Genomic DNA, 7,177 nt, shown 5'->3' on the forward strand with positions numbered 1-7,177 from the left:
GTCCTCATACTGAGCTAAAGCCAGAGCCATATAGCCCTCACAGTTGTACTGTAAGTCCTGGATGATTACTTACAGATAAGTCCTTAGGGAGAGGAATCCTGAGCACCATAAAAACAGCCCAATGTTCTAGCCCCCTTGTTCCATGTTGCTAAAAAGCATCTTTAGTGTTTATTGCATATACCATTAGTCAAGTTACAAGATCATGGTTGTAGTTGAGCACTAGCATCATACTACACAATGCAATACCCAATATGTATCAAGGTACAGGGTAATAAAGCACTAGGAAATCCTTAGTGGTAGTCAAGGTAGACACATGCAGTATGAATTAAATGATTAAAGGTGAATATGACAACAAGGAAGATCCCATGCTATACTTGCCTTAAAACACCAATCCTTCGGTAAGCTTTAATCTTCAACGTTCTTCTTCTTCTTCTTGATCGCCACGTATATCTCACTGATTGAACGTAATCATAAAGCATCACACAAGCATCCATACAATTATACACGAAGCAAACAATAGAACTAAATCGGAATAGTACGCCAATCATAGAAAAATAAGTGAAAAAGTTTAAAATACGATCCTACGCATCTCTACGAACACATGGACGCGAAAAAGCACGCTAATCGAAGCTATGGTGAAAAAGATACATCTACCGAAAGATCTACTCATAAAGAGAAAATATAAAACTATAAGCTTCATGTGTTTTAACTATATAAAAGCTTATATAAATTGAATTAAGTCAAATTTAGATTTATATTATAAAACTAAACTAAAGCAAAACATATTTTATTTATAAAATCCAGTTGCATAATTATTAATCAAGATATGATTTAAACCATAAAATTTTAGAAATAGTAATATGGTAAACAATGTTACTAACGCGTAGATCTCGTTGCAATGAATCTAGCACAACTTTAATGGGTCAAAATGGAGCTAAAATGTAGAAGATCTTAATTAAATAAGATTTCCTTTAATAAAATAATAGATTAGATCTAACCTTAAATTTTAAAAGTTAAAAACATATATAAAAGTGGTATAAACATGTAGATTATGAAATTACGAACCTAACGCAAGTTGAATGTGTCAAATCGGAGTTAGAACGGAGAAGTTATGGCCTAAAGAAAATAGTGGCAAAACTGTAATTAACTGAAAACGTATTTTGGATCTAAACCGACGAAACTACGCTTTTCAAAGAAGAAAACGTAACATGTGATTGCGCTTTGGACCACGGGTTCTATTATTGAAAAACGCCGGGACTCTTTAGCAAGATGGCCACGCGAAGGGGTATCAAGCCATATCGGTCGTAGGATCTAGATCGGACGGCGGAGATTAGAGGAGGGAGGGAAGAAGGGGCGCGGCTGGCCGGAATAGTAAAGCCGGCGTGGTGGCGCGCCATGGCCGGCGACGGAGCACGTCGGCGAGGCTCGGAACCCGGCCTATTTTGCACAATTTTCAATGGAAAAGCACGGGGTGGAAGAGGAAGTTGAGGCGAGTTCACCTAGAGGGTTCCCGACCGCGGAGAAAGCACGGAGGCAACTTGGCGGCGTCAAGCTCCTTCGGCGGGATCCAAGCGACGGTGCTGGCTAGCTCGGGGCAAGGGCGGCGTGCTCTCGAGTTGAAGGCGGCAGGCGCGGGCGGTATTTATGGGGCACGGAGACTTGGGTGGCACGGCGCACGAGGCATAGCGGGGTCGGACATGGGCGGCGTCGACGCGGTCGTGTTCGGAGCGGACATGACGCGGAGGGAGAAGACGCCCTGACAGGCGGGCCAGCGCTGTCAGCGGGATGGAGGGAGCTCGCGCGGGCGACTGGGTCGTCGGCAAAGCTGGGCCGCTACGGAAGAACAGAAGGAGAGCTGGGCCGCGCTGAAGCAAAGGAACTCGGGGTGCAGGCCCAAGCGGGAGAAGGGCGGCCGCGGGAAGAAATGGAATGGGCCGGCGCTGGAACTGGGCCAATAGGAAAACAAGGGAACTGGGCCGGCTCGGGAAAGACCCGAGGGAGAAAGGGTGAGGCCGGGCCTAAAGGGAGGGAGATAGGGTTTTCTTCTTTTCTTTTTCCAAATCCCCCTTTTTTCTTAATTCAAAACAAATTCAAATATGAACCGAATAAAGTATAAATATGATTTAAAATACACTTTTCAATTCAATTTAAAATGAACAATTTTGGTAGGCTTTCAAAAATAAAATTTATAACTTTTTAAATTCTTTTATTTCATAATTTTCTTTTCTTTTACTTTAAGGCCAATTGCAAAAGCACTTTGGAATATTTTCAATTTGAATCAAATCCACACCATTCAAAGAAACAAATGCACCGGCATGTATGCACAAACACGTTGCTACTCCCTATAATGAATTTTAATTTAATGAAAATTTTTATTTTCCTATGTTTTTATGAGCACATAAATTTCAAATTAAATCATTTTAACTCTATTTTCAAAAATTCAAATTTGAGGGTGTTACATTTATGTTTTAAGAACTGCACTTGAACAGGTGAATACAATCAAACATACAAAGAAATTTTGGTCCAACATTAAAACTTCAAAAATCTGTAACTATTACATTGTTTAGTTCGAAAACATGTAATTTGTATATGTGGATCTGTATTCAAAATATTTGCAAAATTCCTTATATTTGAATGATTTTAAGCACATTCTGAAAGAAAACTAGTGGTCAAATATATGCATTGAAACAGTTTAGGTCAAATATGTAAGCAATTGTGATGAAGGGGATACCGCTAAACAAACCAACAGCCGCATGAGTTAAACCTGCGCAGTGCGACTTCGAACCTGATTTTAAGCACATTCCTGATGCCTACTCAAGCAATGCCAGTTTCTTGATTAAAAATCTGTTTGAAACACGTGAATTTAACATGCAATAGGTTCTGTTGCATGCGCTGTAGAGTAGAGAGGAGAGGTCTTGTTGTCTGTATAGATAGAATAGCCCGCTTGCATCCCTCTCTGTACTCTACTGCATAACTCTTGATTTCGGCAGATTTCGGCGTTATGCATAGGCACGAGCGGTGCCGACGTACCATGACGAGGAAAATTATAGCGATACGGACGCCTGAAGAGTCGAGTCATGGTCACAAACAAACAAGCAAGTACCGAGAGCCGACCCTGGCTGGCTTAGCTTCTTGTGTTCTTATTGTATAGCCTGAATCTGCAAAAACTAAACACAAACAGAGGACGAGAGAGAGATCATGGACTACATCATGCAGGGCTCCAAGGACTCGTACTCGCCGCAAGGCAAGACTCTGCTCGGCTCCTCCTATGATCACTCTAGTGTGCTTTGTTCTTGCAAACTGTTCTAGCAGCTTGCCTTTTTGCGGGCAACTACAGAACTGCTCTGTTCTTTGTTTCGAGGTGACCATCCAATTTTCGTGTCTTTCATCAGTTCACAGCTTGTACCCGGACGCTTAGCCCGGGTTGTATCCGCCGCCGCCGGCAGCGAACCCGCAGGGGGGCTACGGCTACCAGTACCAGGGCTACTTCGGCGAAGCGGCGAACCCTCCTTACGGTGGCAGATGGCCGCAGCAGCGAGGAGCTCCGTCTGATGGGGGCCCTTTCTACTACCAGGACGATGCCGACTGCATCACCTTCCTCAGAGGATGGTATGCATGTATGTTCCACTTCCTGCTACGATTCTTCAATTAAGCTTTCCACATGCCTTGATGCATCTTTTTTATAAGCTTTATGATGTTGGAGAGCTGAAGGAAAGCTTGTTTGAGTTTTGCCTCAGTCAATCAGTTAGTCAGTCGTCTGGTAAATAAACAAGAAACTAACTGAAAGCAGGCTGAACTCGGCACACCGGCCCGGGGTATGCAATTTTTTTCCAGAGTATCTCTGAAACCGTGAGCAGCATGACTCAAGTGATTGTGAAGTGAAGGGATTATAGCTGTGTTCAAAATAAAAAGACGTTGGCCTCACCCTCACCGGCGCTTTCTTTACATGTCCAACATGTCACATGAGCATGGGTTATGTGCACTGTGGTGTCTAGTCTAATCCAACACACGATGTCTGCTTGCGTTGCAGTGTTGCTGGGCTGTGCTGCTGCTGCTTGCTGGTGTGATGCTGCCTCTGCTGCTACTGAGGAGGAGGATGGAGACCTGGAGAGCGTGGTGAAAAGGCTTCCTGGACCACACTTGCTTCAGATGACCAGAACCGCAGCCGTGAATGTGATGTACACATGTCGAATATATAAGCAAATACTAATAATAAGCTCTGACCTTGGAGCCACGCAGCAGAGGCGACGGTTTCTGCGTTGACGACATCCATCCATCCATGTAAACCAAGGAGCAGCTTGCCATCATCATGTCTCTCTTGGCTGCCACTCGTCCTTGGTCCTCGTATCTTTGAGAGAGAGGGAGACTAGGGAGCACCGGAGCAGCATGGTTTTTCTGTGCTCGGATGGACAGATTGAGACGCGACGGCGATGGCACGCAGGCATGGCATGGGCCATGGCCACTGCTGCCTGCCACTGCCACCGCCGGACCGGACGCGTGCATGCGGCTGCCTGCCACTGCCACCGCCGGACCGGACGCGTGCATGCGGTGCGCGACACGGGCGGGTGGGGAGCCAGAAGCCCCAGTGAGGTAGCGCAGTGCCCCCACGTGCCTGCTGCCGACCCGAGCTCCGTCCGTGTACTCACACTGTCTAGTGTCAGTAGGCCAGTCACTCGGACAGTCGTCGGCCTGTGCCTGCCAATGCAAAGCCACCATCATCCAAGTCGGATGGATGGGCAAATCGATCTACAGTAGTAGTAGTATCAGAAGGGGAGTTAGTTTAATCAATTTGATCGTATTTGTTGCTGGTCAAACAATAATGTCCGATCGGAGATTGCCGGAATGCCGGTAAAGCCGGCAGGTTGCACTAGGAGACGGACGCCAATCTCACACCGCCACGCGAAGTCGATCGGAAACAACGTAGGCAGGCCGCAGCTGCAGCTCCGGAACCGAATTGCCTCGTTAAATTGATCGCCACGAGCGCACGCGAGCACGCGCCAAGGCCAAGGCGATCCACGCACACGTCGTCCCGCATCTCGGCTCCCGGTCCGGCGAGAGGGGACCGAGCGTGCGTCCGCGGCTCCACCTCCGAGAACCGAGATGACCTCCGCCGACGACGACGAGGCCGAGCGGCGTCGTCGCGCCCGCGAGCTGCTGAACGCCACCACCCCCGGCCGCAGCCTCGCCGTGGGGCGCTGCAAGCTGGCGCTCGACACGTTCCGGAGCGACCGCGAGGGCGGCGGCGGCGGCGGCCTGAGGGAGGCGCGCACGCTCCTCAGCGACGCGCTGTTCTCAGCAACGTGCACCACCCCGCCATCTACCGCGCCTGGATCAGCATGGAGGTGAAGGCCGGCACCGACGCCCGCGGCGTCCGGGAGCTCTTCGAGGGCTGGCGCATCTGGTACCTCCGCGGCGCCCGCGCTGCCAAGAACAGGGACGACGACGGCGAGGAGGAGGAGAGGCGGCCGAGCCAGGACGAGGGCGGCTTCTGGTGCCACTACATCGACTTCGAGCTCCAACACGGGACCGCCGCCAGCGCGCGGTGCGTCGTGAGCGCGCGGTGCGTCGTGAGCGCGCCGTGGCGGCGTGCCCGCGCGACCCGGCTGTGCACGCCAAGTACGCCAAGGCGGAGCTGCGCCTGGGGTGCCCCGGTCGCGCCACCGACGTGCTCTTGAGCGCCCTCGACGCCTTCGCCGCGGACGCCGGAACACGGGAGTGGCTGGAGAAGGAGGTGACCGCGTACAGCGACTCCATGCGCCACGGGAGCTGGGGGAGGCTTCGCGGCCTCTTGCCGTCGTTGTGCCGCCGCCGGTTCCGGCCGGCACCGGGCTACGAGCTACTCGCCGTGGCGTGATGCTGCCGATATCGATGTCTATTAGAATTGTTGGGAAAATTTGCAAAATTATAATGGCAAATCTCTAAATCTTCCGTGATTATATTGTAGTCTGAGCTTCACGTTAGATACATATGGATGATGATGATGATGATGTATTTTTCTTTTGCATGTGTATTCTATACGCGACAGTATAGTTTCTGTACTGAATGAATACCAATATGGTATCTCTGTAGATGTATTCCTCGTGCATTACTGCTTTCTCTATCTCCGACGAAAAAAAAATCTTACAGTAGAAAGATTTGTATAACACAAATATCTCAGATGTCTGAAATATAGGGCGCGTTTAGATGTAAAAATTTTTTGGGTTTTGGCTACTGTAGCACTTTCGTTTGTATTTGGTAATTAGTGTCTAATTATGGACTAATTAGGTTCGAAAGTTTCGTCTCATGATTTCTCACCCAACTTTTTTTTCATCTACATTTAGTACTCTATGCATATACCGTAAAATTTGATATAATGAATACTGCACAAAAAAAAATTTAGAAACTAAACATGCCCATCCTATCAGTATTCTCACAATTGATCATTTGGATGCAGTGCTACTAGCTGGTTTCTTGAACAGTCACAGTAGATGGATCGCCTGAGCAGTCAGGGGACTGAGGTACGAAAAGTGCAAACGCAAACAAAAGGCTGTATCGATGTTGTATCAGAGGCTGTTCGGCTGGTCTGAAAAAAAAAAAACTGTTCCTGCTAGTTTGTTGTGAGAAAATATACTATATCAGCTAGTTTATTGTGAGAAAAAATACTGTTTCAGCTGTATTGAGTATATCATGTTGTCTTGAGCCATATAAGCTTGTCTAACACTTTTATTCTTATTGCCAAAAGCTTATATGAACAAGAATGTCAAAAACCTCATCTCTTTTACATACTCGAGGTAGTATTGTCATCATTCAACAAAAAAGGGGGAGATTAAAAGCATCTAGGCTTCTAGTTGGGTTTCAGTGATTAATGGCAATACGTGATTACTGTGACTAACATGTGTTTTGCAGAAATAATTGAGTTAGGTCACGGTAATGGAGATCGATTGTACAATCATGGTTGTCATGCCCCTACGATGGAAATCATTTCGATTTTTAAAGGATGGACGACAAGGTTAAGGATGAACTAGTTCTAAGTGTCGATTAGAGTTGGAGAGATACTTAGAGTAGTTTAGAACTTTATTTTTCCTTTGGCCGTACTATTAAGGGTATGAACGGGTAGCTTGACCTAGTTGAGACTAGTGAGCTAGGTGTGGTGTACACTTATCAAAACTAGCACTAGGTAGCTCATAACAGCCCTTTG

Source organism: Miscanthus floridulus, chromosome 11 (genome assembly GCF_019320115.1).
Source record: "Miscanthus floridulus cultivar M001 chromosome 11, ASM1932011v1, whole genome shotgun sequence".
Classification (NCBI taxonomy): Eukaryota; Viridiplantae; Streptophyta; class Magnoliopsida; order Poales; family Poaceae; genus Miscanthus; species Miscanthus floridulus.